This window comes from Artemia sp. Qi Xiang Cuo, chromosome 11 (assembly GCF_049724085.1).
Source record: "Artemia sp. Qi Xiang Cuo chromosome 11, ASM4972408v1, whole genome shotgun sequence".
Taxonomy (NCBI): Eukaryota; Metazoa; Arthropoda; class Branchiopoda; order Anostraca; family Artemiidae; genus Artemia; species Artemia sp. Qi Xiang Cuo.
In genome coordinates, this window is record NC_142804.1 from 2,477,593 (window position 1) to 2,495,743 (window position 18,151).

Sequence of the window (18,151 nt, forward strand, 5' to 3'; positions counted from 1 at the left end):
CAGCCCTATACACATGTACATTGTGCAAGGCAGAGTCAACTAAATTAAAATCAGGCATAAAAGGGGCCGTTACGGGGATTTCATGTCCTCCACCAATTTTGTCAACGATGTGCATGTTGCGTGGTATCGAAATCCTCTATATGGATCAAAAAACCTTCAAGTGTATCAGGGCTGATACAATCAGCCCATTTAACGGTATCTGTCTGAGCCCTGCACCCTATATATGTACCTGGTATATTAATATAACAATTCTCTATATTCGGAGGACGCATACTACAATTAAAATCGGGCATGATATGGGGCGTTACGGGGATTTCATGTCCTCCACCAATTTGCTCAATGGTGGGGGTTTTGCATGGTTTCGAATCCCCAAACTCCCTCAACAAACCCTCGAGTCTATCAGGACTGAGAAGCATACTACTAATACTACTAGGACTACAACCATTACCAAAACGATCACTTAACAAATTTGTAATCCATTCCTGTGATTCGACATGGAGATCGTCTTCGAGTTTTGATGGTGGTGATAATAACGGTATGACCATGTTATCAAATAGATTGTTGTTCCTTAGGTTTGTTGCTGGTGAGAGTTCCTGTACATTTATCTAAAAAATGAATGTGAAGTTATTTTCTCTTTTACCAGAAAAAAGAATATTTAGAATGTCTGTGTGTGTGTGTGTGTGTATGTGTATTTGTGTGAGTTTGTCTGTGTGAGTTTTTTTGTTTGTGTTTTTTTGGTTTTGTGTGTGTGTTTGTGTGTGTGTGTGTGGGTGGGTGTGTGTGTGTGTATGAGTGTGTGTATATGTGTGTGTGTGTGTATGTATGTGTGTGTATTTGTGTGTTTATATGTGTATTTGTGTGTGTGTGTGTGTGTGTGTGTGTGTGTGTGTGTGTGTGTGTGTGTGTGTGTGTGTGTGTGTGTGTGTGTGTCTCTCTGTGTCTGAGGGGGTGTGGGGGTGGGGGTGTGTGTGTCTGGGTGTGTGGGTGGGGGGGGGTGTCTGTGTGTGTGTGTCTGGGTGTGTCTCTCTCTGTGTGTGTGTGTGTCTGTGTGTGTGACTGTCTCTCTCTCTGTGTGTGTGTGTGTCTGTCTCTCTGTGTGTGTGTGTGAGTGTGTGTGTGTGTGTGTGTCTGTGTGTGTGTGTGTGTGTGTGCGGGTGTGTGTGTGTGTGGGAGTGGGGGGGGGTGGGTGTGTGTGTGTGTGTGTGTGTGTGTGTGTGTGTGTGTGTGTGTGTGTGTGTGTGTGTGTGTGTGTGTGTGTGTGTGTGTGTGTGTGTGTGTGTGTGTGTGTGTGTGTGTGTGTGTGTGTGTGTGTGTGTGTGTGTGTGTGTGTGTGTGTGTGTGTGTGTGTGTGTGTGTGTGTGTGTGTGTATTTGTGTATATTTATATGTGTATGTATGTTTGTGTATTTGTGTCTGTGTGTGTGTGTCTGTTTGGGTTTTTGTATTTGTGTGTTTGTTTTTTTTTTTATGTGTTTGTGTGTGTGTGTATGGGTGTGTTTGTGTGTGTGTTTGTTTGTGTGTGTGTGTGTGTGTGTGTGTTTAATATGATTCTTCGAGTGTAACCTGGTATAAGAAAGAGAAATTATGCCATATTTTTTTATATGGTGATGTGACACTTCAATTAAGCTGAAAAAAATATTTTCAGTGTTTAATGACCTAAATCTGTAGACCGGCTACCCTTTTATTACTTTTTTTAATTCTTAATTCATGCTAGATCCTAACATTGACATTGAGGTTTTTTTTGTTTTTTTTTATAACACGCACACTGAAATAGATATATACAGAGATAAGAGAGAGAGAGAGAGAATATACAATTTATCTTGCGTAATCACGGAGAGAGGTGACTGGTTCCATGATTACATCAGCTTCATGGAATGGGAGTATGGATTGCATGTTGGGTGTGGTAGTTGACCGTTTGACAGTTGGTTGGTGTATGATGGATCCGGATGGTTGTTTCATCATGTTGTGAGTGTTGGATGTGGGAATTGACCAGTTGACAGTTGGCTGGTGTATGATGGGTCCGGATGGTTGTGGCATATTGTTGTGGATGATGGATATGGCAGCTGGACAGTTGGCTATTGGGTGGTTTACGGTTAATGTTGATGGTATTAATGGTTTCGACCTACGACCATATTTTATAACCGTCGGTCTGTTTGAAATGACCACTGGAGTTACTTCACCTCTTCTTTTCTTCTTAATTGGTAGGGGGAGCTCTGGAAAATCCTAAAAAAAAAGTTTATTTTTCATGAAACAAATCTTGAAAGAGAACCATCAGTCCTCATCAATAGTTTGCACAAGAATAAGTTTTTAAAATTTAAATTAAAAGTGTCATTCTATTTCTGATATGATTTAGAGAGGAAAAAAAAAAGTGGAAAAAAAGTAAAAAAAAACTGTCAGAAAAAAAAGTTAAAAAAAACTGTCAGAAAAAAAAATGTCAGAAAAAAAAAAAAAAATTGGTCACTACAAACATTATTTTTCTAATAGTAAAAGTCGCAACACACATATCTATATCATTCCCATTTTGAAGTGTGAAAATATTAAATGTGAATTTCTTATGTTTAAAGTGTGTTTTATGACATTCTAAGAGATGTAGAAAAAAAGTAGAAAAAAAGTAAAAAAAAGTTAAAAAAAGTTTAAAAAAAATGGTCACTACAAACGTTATTTTTCTAATAGTAAAAGTTGCGACACACATATCTATATCATTCCCATTTTGAAGTTGGAAAATTTTAAATATGAATTTTTTGTGTTTTAAGTGTGTTTCATGACATTCTAAGAGATGTAAATAAAAGTTAAAAAAAGTTAAAAAAAAACAAAAAAATTAGGGGGGGGGGGTTGGAGGGAAGGGGGTTGGAGAGAGGGAGGTGGTGGAGTGGGTGTAGACGATTGTGGCATAGTGGAGGGTGGGGAACTTTGGGCCGGAATAAACAATAGGTATGATTTACCTCATGTGCTAAGCTCGCAAGCCATTTAAATGCAGTGTTTACATACTTTTTTCTTGTTTTGATATTGCTCTTTACCGACCTCTGGAGATCCAGGTTCAAAAAATATTTAACAATCTGTTAACTATAATGGGGTCTGTATAAATTTTAGTAGAATTAATTTCTTTACCCACTAAGAATATAAAAGAATAACTTACTTCTTGCGTGTAGCTTTCGTCAATATTCCTTTTGTTTTAATTGCATCATTATATCTCGAATGCCAATTTTGAACTGAGAAAATAAAAAATTGTCAGAGTTTTTATATCCGTGTTCAAGGTTAAACATACGATTAAATCAACCACACCTAACAAATTAAATTACAGAAAGAATTTCATAACTTCATACAAAGGAAACGAATCACTAGCATGAAAACACGCACAACTTTTAACAGAAACATCGCGCACTTTTAACAGAGATCAGCACGAATTTTCATTGTAGTTGAATCCGGTCATTGTATTGTAGTAATTTCCTACCTGTCTTGTCTCTTTAATTGTACACAGTAATTTCCTATCTGTCCCGTACCTTTAATTGTACACAGTAATTTCCTACCTGTCTTGTCTCTTTAATTGTATCAATACTACTCATTTGTTCAATATAGTTCAAATTCCGGAAATTATGTCTTTGAGGATGACAATCCCTTCCCCTCCCACAACCCTCAATGCAAGGGTTGTGAGTTATGCCCTGGGGGCATATAAGGTTATTATAGAAAGAATGCCCGTATAAACTCCGGAGGGGGCTCATTAGATTGATTTTCAGAGGTTCTAGTGCAATTTCTAAGATTTAGAGTTATCGGTGGGTGGATACCCCCCCCCCGCCGATCTTTCAAAATACACCTCGTATTTTCCATTGATGCAATGAATAGAAATTTTGAGATGGCCATTTGTTGTCGTAGAATCTTTGAAAAAGACTCATTCAATTGGAAATTGAAGGGGCTAGTGCCCCTTTTAATAGTCAAAAGTGATTGGGCGGGAACTACACCCCCTCACACGCCCACCATTTCCCCAAACACATCCAATCAAAATGTTTAGATAGCCATTTTGTTCAAAATAGTTAAAATTTCCGAAAATTATGTCTTTGAGGATGACAACTATCCTCCCGTCATCCTCGAGGCAAGGGCTGTAAGTTATGCCCTAGCGGTATATAAAGTTTTTATAGAAAGGGTGGTCGTGTAAACTTCGGAGGGACTCACGGGATTGGTAATCAGAAGTTCTAGTACCCTTTTTAATATTCAAAGTGATCGGAGGGCGGATATAGCCCCCCCCCCCCGACACCTCGTATCTTTCCAAAATGCATCTGATAGAAATTTTCAGATGACCATTTGTTGTCGTAGGAACTTCAAAAAGGGCTCATTCAATTGGAAATTTAAAGCGCCTTTTTTAATAGTTAAAAGTTGTTAGAGGGCGACAACCCCCCCCCCCCCCCCACGCTAATCAATCCCAAAACACTTCTAGTCAAAATTTTGAGATAGCCATTTCATTTACCGTAGGTGAAGGGTATGGAAATTAGGTTTTTGCGGAATGACCCCCCTCCAGAGCCCTCAGCGTATGAGTTATAAGTTATGCCCCGAGGGTAAATACGGTTTTTATGGAAAGGGTGTTCGTATAAACTCTGGAGGTGGCTCATTTGATTGGAAATCAAATTTTCTATTTCCGTTTTTCAGATTCAAAGTGATGGGGGCAACCGCAACGCCTTCTCAAGACCAGAACACAATTTACGCTGTACTGAACACAAAATACGTTTGAAATGTTTTCAGTTTTCTTACTTTCGTAAATAAAAAATTATCAAAACTTTTAAGGAATAAATGTCAGTATATGTCAATTAAACTGACAATCATCGGTCATTTGTTTTGTTGTTATTGCTGTTATTTTTTTTCAGTACAACGCAAATTGTGTTCTCGTCATGGGGGTTATCAGCCCTACTCATGTTAAGTTTTGAGTTTGACTTGGTTATTTATTGTAATTTCTGTTCGTTTTGAGTTTCAATTATCTATTTATAGTGATTTGTGATAGTTTTACGCTTGGAAGATTATTTGACATTATTTTTGCTCATTCTTGGCTTAATTGAGCTCTTTACTTTTCTTTGAGAATTTGTTTTGTGGAAATTTTTTTTTAAATTAATAGCTATTAAATAACAAAGATGAGTGCAAAAAATGTATTGAAAAGGTAATTGCAAGTACTGTACTTACAAAATGTGTCTTAAACATTTGAACTTGAAATTTATTTTTTTGAAAAGAAATACAAATCAATTGGCCTACTACTTATATGTTGGAGAAAATTTTGCAATAGCTTTTAAAAATAGTTGAACTATAGCGCTTTGGCTGGATGGGTACGGGAAAAAATATTAATCAACCATCTTCCTCCACATGCCCTTGATGATTCAACTTAGTTCCCTACACCTCTCCTAAGATGTGGCAAATACACCATTTTTTACCAGAGGGCGAATAAATATTAGAGATTAGTTTTTATACCCTCCCACCCCCCAAAAAAAAACACTTATTCTAAATATAAATAGAGGCTCACGGAGAGTTGGAAAACGTGGGCTAAAAATGTAATTTTTGAGGCATAAGTCACAAAAATTCCTGGACCCTCTATCGTAATTAAATATAAAAAAATATTCTACTGAAATAAAGGAATAGCATTAACTTAAAACGAGCAAAAATATTGCGAATATGAGGATGGCTCGTAAACATTTAAACGTAAAATTTTATTCTCGTAAATTTTGATGGATACATTAAACTTAATGAATTTTATATATTTGAATTCAGCATAAAAAGCCGATTCTTTTGATGAATGCATTGTTCTCATAATTCTGTTTCTTAGAGATTGGATTACTATTGGAAATGCATATTTTAACGGAAAGCTCGATATTCAATTTATTCAGTAATCTTAAGCCGAATGGCTATATCAGGATTTGCAAATTGCAAGTTATTTTAAGTCTTATGTGGTCCATTTCTTATTATTTGGCTGTTTTCAAAGAAACAATCAATGTTATCAAAGTTTAATTACATCTCTAACTTAATGATTTCTTTTCTGATAGGTGTCTGGAAAAATTGTCGTATACAATCAAGGTTTTGAAGGTTACTTTCGAAGTAATATTCGAATTTACAGGGACAGTTTATATTCCGAAATAGCAAAACTAGGAGCTATTGCGGTATTGGTTGAGTCTCCTGGGCCGCTTTCAATCAATTCACCTCACACTGGCATAATGACGTATATGGAAGGAGAGAGAAAGATGCCTGTGATTGCCATCACGAAAGAGGATGCACAAATGCTTCGAAGAATGTATTTAAGAGGTGAAGACAAGTTCAAATTTTATTTCAAAATTCATAAATGAATCAATAAAAAACAACACTTTTGCGCTGGAAAAAAACGATGAGGTTTTGTGAACCTATAATAGTTCTGAAATTCATTTTGGAACAGCTACAGGTTTTAAAATCACGGGCTACTGCATCGTAACTACCGACCACGCGTAATTTAGTGATTTGAATAAATCTAGCTTTCAAGCACAAAATTCAATGACGGCCAATCAGATTGAAGATTTAATACATAAAAATTTTTGAAATTGGAAAATATAGAAGCTTGGAGCAGTAGTTTTTTATAACTGTATATAAGGGCGTATTTAGAATTTTTATTCGAAGGGTATAGAAGGGTAAAAGTTAAAAATGCATGAGAAATTTGTTTATATATGTTTTTGTTACGTTTTTACGAGACGGACAAAAAAGTTCAGGGGAGAGGGTATTTAATCCCTGACCCTCCCTGGATATGGCCTTGACTGTATATATTTAGGTCCCACGTTTTACAGACAAACGGGAAAGCAAATCAAGCACTGAAATTGCGAAAATACTGTTTTTTCATATAGTATAGAAAGATGGATTTTTTCGATTCGTTTTTAATTTCGAGTTTTTTTATAAAACACCAAATGAAAACGCGGCTTTAGTTTGTCATTAAATAAACAAAAGTCTTTGCCTCAAAAAAAAATAAGTTTTTTTCACCTGAAATTTAAGAGCAACATTGAAACTTAACGCGAACAGAAATTATTCCGTATATTAGGGGGGGGGGGGGAGCTGCTCCTTTCTGAAACCCTACTTTTTATGCTAAAATTGACTTCTTGTCTCACTTATTCAAGAAAGATTTCTTAAAAACAACACTGCACTATAATTCGCTATAAAGCCTTAGTGCATTAACTAAAAAAAACAATTTTTTTAACTGAAAGTAAGGAGCGACATTAAAACTCGAAACGAACAGAAATTATTCCGTATATGAAAGGGGCTGTCCCCTCCTGAACGTCTCGCTCTTTACGCTAAAGCTTGACTCTGTCTCACACCTTTATTTTTATAACAATAAAAAAATTTAGCGTAAAAAGGGAGGCGTTGAGAAGGGGACAGCCCCTTTCATATACGGAATAATTTCTGTTCGTTTTAAGTTTTAATGTTGCTCCTTACTTTCAGTAAAAAAACTTGTTTTTTTATTTAATTTCTGAACGTTTTTGAATTAATGCAGCTTTGATTTTCGCTTACCTTATACGGATAATTAAAACGAAATTTGCACAATAATGTTCCCTTTTTTGGATTATTGACTCTCTCAAAATTTTTTTCTGGTGTAACTTCTGATTTAACTTTCGCAACGAATTTCTACATTCGTATGTTTTATTACGTATATTAGGGAGTTTGCTCCCTAGTCAATACCTCGCTTTTTACTCTAAAGTTCAAATTTTGTTCGAATCACAAACCCCTGAATCACAAAGGCCGGTTAATTCGAATAGATAGCCCTTTTGAAAGTACTTAAAAAAAACTTTAGCGTAAAGAGCGAGGTATTAACTAGGGGGCGAACCACCTCGTATACGTAATAATTTCTGTTCGTTTTAAGCTTTAATTTTGCTTCTTACTTTCAGTTGAAAAAGCTTGTTTTTTAATTTAATTTTTGATCGTTTTTTTAAATAATGCTGGGAAATCATGCGCCCCCTTTATAGGAATGTCCCTTCCCCCAAGGAAATATCCTCCATTGAAAGATCCTCCCGTTACCCCTACTCTGACCCCGACCCCCACTAGAAAAAATTCCTCCTGAAAACGCCTATATACTTCCCAATAACCTATATTATATGTAAACAATGGACAAAGTTTATAACTTGCAGCCCTTCCCCCGGGAACAGTGCGGGATTAAGTCATCCTCAAAGACATATTAATTAGATTTTCTACTATGCTGAACAAAATGGACATCTCAAAGTTTTGATTGGGTGACTTTGGGAAAAAATGAGCGTGGGAGGAGGCCAAGTTGCCCTCCAATTTTTTTGGTCACTTAAACGGGCATTAGAACTTTTAATTTCCGTCCGAATGAGCCCTCTCACGATATTCTAGGACTACTGGATCGATTCGATCACCCCTGGCAAAAAAGAAAAAAAAACGCATCCGTGATCTTTCTTCTGGCAAAAAGTACGAAATTCCTCATTTTTGCAGATAGGAGCTTGAAATCTCTGTAGTAGGGTTCTCTGATACGCTGAATCTGATGGTGTGATTTTCATTAAAGCTCTATGACTTTTAGGGGCTGTTTCCCCCTTTTTTCGAAAACAATACAAATTTTCTCAGGCGCTTAGATTTTGATGGGTAGGACTAAACTTGATGAAACTGATATATTTGAAATCAGCATAAAAATATAATTCTTCTTATGTGTCTATTGGTATTAAAACTCCGTTATTTAAAGTTTTGGTTACTATTGAGCCGGGTCACTTCTCACTGACAGTTCGCTCCCACGAACTATTTGAAAGAGCTGGACGGTCAAAAGTGAACTGCTGCTAAACCACAAAAAAGTATAAAGTGGTTTAATAAAACAATTATTCCATATCAACATCCGTTGTGTTGAGCAGCAATTCTTAAAGAATTCAGACATAAAGTCAAACTATAGCATAAAGACCATGGTTTTAAGAAAGGCATTTATATATCACTAAACATGGTTTCACAAAAAGATAGACTGAATTAACTTAGTTAAATTAAGTATTAAGATAAACGTCCCCGGGATATAAATCCGGAAGTGATCATACACTTGTAGGTGCAAAGATATTTCTGAAGTTGAGTGTGAATTCCAAAAAGGAAGTTAGACTTGGGGAAACTGAAAATTCCGTCAGTGAGAGAAGACTTCTGCCTAAAGTTACAGAACCAGTTTGCAAGCCTGAAAGACTGTGATGAAGATCCCACCACTCTATTTAAACAATCCCTAGATACCACATAAAAGTTGTTTGTCAAAGTTATCGGCTATACTCCTACAAAGCTGAGAAAAAATTATGTCTCAGAGAAAATTGTAAAACTAATTGAGGCTAGATGACAGGCGTCAAACGAATCAACCGCATTAAAAAAAAAGTCATTAGGTACACAAACTAAAAGCAGCTTGCGTCAAGACCTCCAGCAGTTTTGGAATGAGATTGCCCTAGATATGGAAAGAGCAGCCAGAAATAATGACACAAAAAGGTTGTATAGAACACTCAAAGAAATAACTGGAAAAGTCTCCTATCGCCCGTCCCCTAAAGACAATCAAGGTAATACGGTTCCTAGCGTGCAAGGTCAACTTGATCACTGGAGGAATCACTTTAAAAGTCTGTTCAATCCAAACAAAAATGGGCAAGATGCGTCGACAATACTGCCGCCAACAGCTGAACAACCACTGTATGAAATTGACACGGCTCCACCTTCAACTTCAGAAATACTAAATACGATTGAACTGCTAAAAACGAATAAGTCGCCTTGCAAAGATGGTCTTTTAAGAGGCATCACCACAGGCTGTAGTGGAACAACTAGAACCTATCCTCAGTTTGATATAGGAGAAGTAAACCTTCCCATCTGATTAGAAAGTGTCAGTAATAATCTAAGTATTTAAAAAGAGAAACAAATATGACAGCCGTAACTACAGAGGGATATCACTCATGGAGACGGCCACCAAAGTATTCGCGATAATTTTGCTCAAAAGGTTCGATAAAGCCAGAAATGCGCGGATGCGTGAAAATCAGTGCGGATTTCCCGGAGGTAGAATGTGAACTGACCAGATCTTTACCCTTCTTCTTATTTTGCAACAGTGTCAACGATGCAACCTCCCTATAATTAACACGTTTCTGGATCTTGTCACTGTTTCCTACTCTGTAACCCGTGAAAACCTTTGGCGAATCATGGTAGAAGATGGCATGCTGGTGGAATTTATAGAGCTGCTGAAGGCCTACTATGAGCATTGCAAAGCAACTGTAAGAGTTCTAGATGAAGAAACTGAGACCTTCAATGTCGAGAGTGGTGTAAAACAAGAATGCATATTATCCCCCGTTTTGTTCAATTACTGTACAGATTGGGTTCTAGAAAGAACACTCTCGAGTTTTCATGGTGTCATTGTGGGATTGGACATTAGCGTGTCTGACCTGGAGTGCGCGGATGACATCGTTGCTCTTGCCGCTAACCTAGCAACTGCCCAAGAAATACTAAATAAAAATAGAATATACCTCTCAGCTACTGAGCATGAATATCAATACGGTCAAAACAAAAGTCATGGACCTAAATATACAGAGAGATTATAAGCTTGTGCTTTACGGGCAGGAACTGGCAAAAGTTTGAAGCTTCACTTATCTTGGCTTGCTAATAGACACTATTGGAGGCTGTGTCGTACAGAACAGAATCAATAAAGCCCAAGTCTTGTTCTCTCAATTTCGCTGGCATTTGTGGAACCAATGAGAGATCAGTTTGAAGACAAAAACTTGTGTCTATAAAGTGGCAGTTAGGCCTGTTCTATTCTATGCACTTGAAACCTGGCCACAGAAGGCGTTTCGTCTCCATGATTTGGAAGTGACCACCCCAGTTTACGAAACTTTGACCACCCCAGTTTACGAAAAATCCTGAGGATTCGATACTTCGACATAATCTCAAATGCTGAAGTGCGTCATGGCTGCTGTGACATCCAGGTCACAGCTACGATCGTTAAACAGAGAAGATTGCGTTGGCTTGGCCATTTCCTGAGAAGACCCAATGATCGAATCATCAAGCAAGTGCTTCTAGCTAATCCTGTTTCAGATTGGCGTAGATACACGGGCGGTCAATCAAAAAATTGGTGGGCAACTGTCAGAAACGACCTCAATACGACTGATGGATTTCAGAAGCTTGGCAGAAATTGGGAGAGCTGCTGGCTCTGGTTTTCTGAAGAGCTAGCACGAGATCGAAACAAATGGGAGTCAACCCTAAGGAGTATTCTATATTCCGGGTGAGGCATTCACATCTGGCAAAGGAGCAAGTACAAGTATAAGTAGAAAGCTCAGTAAACAATTATTTTGTAATTTCAAATATTTCGATTGGTTATCTTAGAATTTTCAATAAATAGCAACTTTTGTTCTATTTGGGGCAAAATCATTGTTTGATTGCACGAAATGGCAGAAAACTCCACTTTCCCATGGCATAATATTTTTAGTTACTTAAGAAGGGCGCTAGAACCTTTAATTTCCATTTAAAAGAGCTGTCTCTCAATCTTGTTGGACCATTGGTTCGATACGATCACCCCTACAAAAAATATCAACAAACAAATTAAAATAAACACACATCCCTAATTCTGGCAAAAAAAAAATTTTATAGGTAGAAAGTTTTTCTACCAATAAACACATATTCCTAATTCTTCTGGCAAAAAAAATTTTCTTAGGTAGAAAATTGTTCACATTTTTCTTAGGTAGGAGCTTGAAACTTCTATAGCAAGGTTCTGATACGTTGAATCAGAGGGTGAGATTTTTAACAAAAATGCTTTACTTTTGGGATTTTTTCACCACTTTTCCAAAAATCAGTTATATTTTCTCAGATCCGTAGCTGTCAATCAATAACATTAAAGTTAATGAGTTTTATATGTTTGGAATCAACATAAAAAAAAACAATTCTTTTGATGTATCAATGGTTATCCAAATTGCTCTTTGTAGGGTTGCAAATTAGAGATGCTAAAAAAGAAACTACACACAACCTTTCAATTTTATAAGAGGTTTTTTCGAATACTTTGTTTGGCACCAAAAATCTATGGTTTACCAGGATTAATAAAATCAAATAGTGTAACTTTAGCAAGCATGGAGATTGGTGTTGTAATGTAACTGGTAAAACTTTATTTAACATGTACTCTTTTTATTTCGGTTTTAGAGAAAGGGTTTTACCAAGAGGATTTTGGTTTACTAATGGGTGCTCCTCTAAGCCCTCTTTTGACTAACCTTTTCATTGAGCGTATTGAAACTTCCTCTATTCAGTTTTTTTTGTCTGGTTGTTTGTTTTTAGGTAGGCTCATGGACGGTATTTTATGGACATTATTTATTAATGACCATTTTGTTTGGATTAAATTTTTATTTTTTTTTTTTTTATGAGTTTTCTTTTGTAAACGAATGCCGTGGACATTTTATATTTTTTATTTGGTACATCTTTAGCTCGCCCGGTTTCTTTTCAGAATTTTTTATAATTAAATAATAACCTCCATGTAAAATTGATTTTAAGGAGTTGGAAAGTAAAAAAGTAAGTTTTGAAAGATATAATGAAATTTTGAGCGAGAACGTTGATCCTGGTGGATGCTGTCGGCTGGCATGTGAGGATTCAAGGTATGTGTTTTTGAGTGATGTCCCTTCGGAGAGCCGGGGGGATGAGAAGCAGATCAGTATTTTCCATATAAATTGCCAAGGGTTGAATTCCAGCTTTGATTTTATTAATGATATATCTAGTCTCTCTGTATTTCAGGTAATAGGCCTTACGGAAACCTGGCTTAACAAGCATAATTCTGAATTGCTGCGGATTCCTGGATACTCTTTATTCACCAAAAATCGGGAGCTTCGTCAACATGGGGGATTGGCAGCGTATGTTCGCTCGGATATTAAGGTAACGGTAAAAAGTGATATGTCGGTTTATAAAGAAATGGTATTTGAGTCGTGTTTGTTAAAGTTTTAGATTTATAAAATACAAAGTTTTGTTATTTTTTGATAACGCCCACCATCGAGTGCGTTTGATGAATTTTTGGACCTCCTTGAGCAGCAGCTAGAGAAGATTCCAGTGGAGACCCCTTGTTTTTTGATGGGTGATTTAAACGTTGACCTAATTGATCCTGGTCAAAAGACTAATCTTCTATTAGATATGATGATTTCTTATGGCCTGATTCCGTCAATTAATGTAAGTACTCGAGTAACTGCGTCAACTGCGAAGTGCCTTGATAACATTTTTACAAATGTACCGTTTTCTAATCCGTGTGTCCTGGTTAGTGATACCTCGGACCACTTTGGTGTTTTTGGCTCATATTCAACATCGACGCAGACTTCTCCTTCGGTAAATGGCAGGTTTAATAAGATTACACAAGTACTGGATCCTAGTGCCCTCCGTGATTGTAAAAACAAAATAATGGATGTTAATTGGGATGAAGAGCTAGCTCTACCTGATCATGCTGATGCGAAGTTTGTGAAATTCTATAATAAACTGCATAATCTGCTGATTAGTTGCACTAAAGAGGTACGGAAAAGAGCTCGCAGAGAAATGCCTAAGAAGCCGTGGGTGACAAAAGGATTGCTCAGATCAATAAATCGAAGGGATTTGCTGTTTAAAAAGAAAATGTTACAACCTAGTGATGTTAATGAAAGGATATACAAAAACTACAGAAATGCATTAAATAGACTTTTGCGAAAAGCAAAGGAAGCTCATTATAAGAAAAAGTTTGGTGATGCAGCTGGAAACCCCAATAAAACATGGCGGATAATTAAACAGCTCATAAATCCTCCCCACACAGTCGCCCCGGATCAGATTATTGGTCGAGTAGGTGCAGAATTATGTGACCCGTCTGATATAGCCCAAGAATTTGTTGACCACTTCGCTACAGTTGGACATAATGTGGCTGAGGGAGTAAGAATAGTGGATGGCGACCGCCCTTTTCAACATTACCTTGGAAATAGCGAAACAGAATTTTCAGTTTACCTGAAACCGGTGACCGAGAGTGAAGTAAAAGAAATAATTTTCGACATGAAAAATAGTGCAGCTGGTAGTGACATTTTGTCTCTACGGATAATTAAATATCTGTGGCCAGCTATATCGCATGTATTAGTTAACCTAATAAATCTTTGTTTTAAACAGGGAGTATTTCCATCTTGTTTCAAGTTGGCACGAATTACACCGGTTCATAAGGGGGTGATCACAGTGAGGTAAGTAACTATCGCCCGATTTCCGTTTTACCGGTCATGTCAAGACTTGTGGAAAAGTGCTTTTCCCGGAGGTTGTACCATTATTTAGAGTGCCATTCAATACTAACATCCACCCAGTTTGGATTCAGAAATGGACGCACGACCGAACAAGCTGTGGCTTATCTCTGTGGTGTTGTGAACACTGCCCTGGACCTTGGTTTTAAAGTGTCTACCATCTTTTTGGACATTATAAAAGCTTTCGACACTGTAGACCATGGTATATTGCTTGAAAAATGTGAATTTTATGGGATTAGAGGGCCTGCTCTTGATTTCCTACGTAGTTTTTTGTCTAATAGGCAGCAGTATGTGCGAATAAATGGATCTACTTCTTCCGTTGTAGATATGAAATGTGGTGTGCCACAAGGGTCCGTTCTTGGCCCCTTGCTATTTTTGATATTTGTAAATGATCTTGTACTGTCCCTGAAGGATGCGAAAACTAAAATGAGCGACATGTTTCACAGTGACAGTGACGTTACAGTACCTCTATTTGCCGATGATACTTCATTGATTTGCATTGCAAAAACAGAACGCCTTTTAGTTGAATTAATGACACAGTGTTTAGATCAAGTGTCTAGCTGGCTAAGAGTTAATAAAATAAAAGTAAACCCATCAAAGAGCAGTTTTGTAATATTTTCGCGTACATCTAATTACTACCCATGGATCCAAGAAGTGAGTTACCTGGATGGTAAAGTTAAGCGTGATCAGTGTGTTAGATATTTGGGTATTATGCTAGATGAAACACTATCTTTTAGGAAACATGTTGAAAAGGTGTCAGGAATCCTGTGCCGTAATCTGGGAATACTGCGTAAATTGAAACATGTATTACCCCCTTCTGTTCTTCGCACTTTGTATTTTTCTATTATACATCCACATATATTGTATTGCTCATCTATTTGGCTGAGTACGTTTCCATCAATTACTAATCGAGTTCGAGTGATCCAAAATAATGGAATCCGTGTGTTGACTGGTAAATCAAATCTTGTATCCGTTAGAGCTACCTATATTGATGTAAAAGTATTACCTGCTGCAGGCCTTAGAGATTTTTTATAGCCTTCAATTTATGTTCAAATATAATAATGAATTATTACCGTCTTGCTTTTCAGGAATGCTAAAAGCTAGATCTTCGATTCATGATCATGAAACTCGCCAAAGGGAAAATTTACATGCCCCGCTCGTGGTGTCTGCCAGGTCGACATTCTCGCCTATTTATAGGGGATTAAAGTTGTGGAATGGGGTTAATAAAGATTTAAGATAAATAGGGGATCTGAAGGAATTTAAAAATAAAATAAAAGGAATTTTTTATTATAAATTTTTTTTTTAAATTTTTTTTTTTTTTTTTTTTTTTTTTTTTATGTACCTGGAGGACAATTATAGTGATTTTGTGATTGGTGGTAGGAACTGCGTGCGAAGGGGAATGATTTTTTCTTTTATTTTATTTTTTTTTAGGCCTAGGTTGTATATTTCTGTTGTGAATATGAAATTTTGATATATGCCTACCCTTAGGACAACCTGACCCCAGGTTCTTGGGTCGGTAGTGAGTAAAATGTATTGTCCTTGTGTGTGTTAATAAATTACTATTACTATTAGTAATTATAATTATCACTTGCAAGGACGGATGTTACAACGAAAACGCACAATACAGTGTTTTAATTTTCTCGGATTCACTGGTTTTGGTTGCTATTGACGAAGATGGCTTCTTATCTACTGATCTATACCGTAAGCAAAAATCATTTTTTTTGTATGTAGAATGAGACTTCCACAAAAAAAAACCCTAGGTCATGTTAAATTTTACATGTATATTTTCACCAGTTTTGTATCACGTTTTGTTTATTTCCTCTGCTTTAAAACTAAGCAACAATTTGTATACTATTAGTTTTTCAAATGATTATTCCAAACTTTATAAACTTTACATGTTTTGAAATTAGTGTAAAGTCCTTTTGATGTCCCGTCTATATTATTTCTAAATTGCTCATTTTAGTGTCTTGGTTAAAATCGGCGAGAAAACTTACCTTTACCACAAAAAATGGTTTTAAACATCTACTACTAAGGAGAATATCTTTTAACTCGCCTCAGTCTTTACTTTTCAAATTTGAAAAAGTCAGCCCTCGCTTTTTGAAATAAGCCTTCAAACATGAAGGCTATAAAAGAAACAAATTAGCTTAATATTACCTCTTATAAGGATTTCAAGGAAAAAACGGGTATGATAGAAATAAAAATTAATCAATTAAGGTTTAACAAAGATATTTTGGTAAAATAATAGTACATTAAATTTAGGGTGTTATTACCCTCAGCAGCCCGTCGAAAAAATTGAAAACCCAGACCTGTAAGAGAGTTCAAACATAACAATTAGGTGCAATGGGTTGTTTTTCAAGCTGAAAATTTCAGAAAATTAACTCCTGGAATTTAGTATATCATAACGCATGAATTTTATTTCAGGTGAATTCTAAAAGGGGATTGAAGTTAAGAGCTTAAATATTCTGGTTTAGTTCTCCCCGCAAGGGAAAAGTTTAAAGTATTTGATTTAGAGCTCTTATAATTGAGAGACATTAGCATACCTTATTAATTGCTGAATTATATTAAATGTTCGTTTCAGGTGAACTGATTGTCTTAAGTGTCAAATCAAACGCTCATACATTAGAGCCTACCATTTCCTATAACCTGATCGCTGATTATAATGGGACAACATACCCTGATAAAGTGGTTGTTGTATCGGGTCACATCGATAATTGGGATGTTGGTCAAGGTGCAATGGATGACGCTGGGGGAATGATGATTGGTCTTATTTCTGTAGAAGTTATTAACCATTTGGGATTACGTCCTAAGCGCACCATTAGAAATATACTCTGGACAGCAGAAGAACAAGGGAAGCTTGGATCTAAACATTACTTCGATCAGCACCAAAATGAATTAGACAAGTTTGTGTTTGTGATGGAGTCTGATTCTGGAACGTTCGATCCGCAAGGACTAATCTATACTGGGGACAGAGACAATGGAGAGTGTATAATTAATGAAATTTTGTCCCTTCTTAGTAACGTAAGCCTTTTCAAACATAGATGGACTTCTGAATGGGTTAGCACTGATATAACCCATTTTACAGACGCAGGAATTCCGGGAGTAGGTCTATGGGATACAGATGGAGAGCCAGGTGGACGCTACTTTTATTTTCATCACACAGAAGGTGACATGATGACAGTTGAAGATCCAGACGCTCTTGATAGAGCCGTGGTCTTATGGGCCGTAACTGCTTATATTGTTGCTGATATAACTGAGGATTTTCCAAGAATGTCTCCGGAAATGTCACTGGTGATGTAATTGCTTTATAATAATAATAATAATAATCTGTATTTAAAAGCAAATTAAAGCCATATACAAAAAGACAAATACAAAGAAAAATTACACTTCATTTGATATCCTCCCATCAATACAAAATTTCCTACTACCGCAATATAATGGAAAGTCCTATAACGAATTAACTCACAGAGCAGCCTATCTTCCCCCTATTGGATAATTCATTCCTTTAAATGAGAGATTTTCTTACATTGGAGGAGGAAACGGCCCAACCCATAATCATTTTCCCTACAGCTCAAGCAACTACACCCGGCCTCTGGACCTTTCCTCATTTTCCTTACAACCTTAGCATAAATTGGATATAATTTATATTTATATTGGATATATTTTATATTGGATATAAATTATATTTATACAAATAAAAGTCAGTAAACATCACAATTTATAGTGGAAGTACCGTTGTAAGGGTAGGGTACCTGAAAAACCCTTGTTCCAAAATCAAAACAGTTTAAGAAAGGAAAACCAGTTTAAAGTATTAGCAGTTTGAAATTGATAGATTTGATTGATATTTTTCTGTAATGAGATGATTAAAATCAACCACAATTATCTATTGGTTTCTCTGATGTTATCGTTTGACAGCCTCCGTCTAAGATTGATAAGCCTAAAATATTGTACGGATTGATAGCCGAATAC

The 18,151-nt window shown here is 36.4% G+C and overlaps 1 pseudogene across 1 annotated transcript; it reads left to right on the forward strand.

Annotated features, from left to right (window-relative positions):
* The first annotated feature begins 2,013 nt into the window (after positions 1–2,013).
* Positions 2,014–17,581, forward strand: LOC148946526 (carboxypeptidase Q pseudogene; annotated as a pseudogene). Its single transcript, XR_016142445.1, has 3 exons — positions 2,014–2,091; positions 6,014–6,269; positions 16,764–17,581. The product of XR_016142445.1 is annotated as a carboxypeptidase Q pseudogene (transcript).
* The last annotated feature ends 570 nt before the right edge of the window (positions 17,582–18,151 follow it).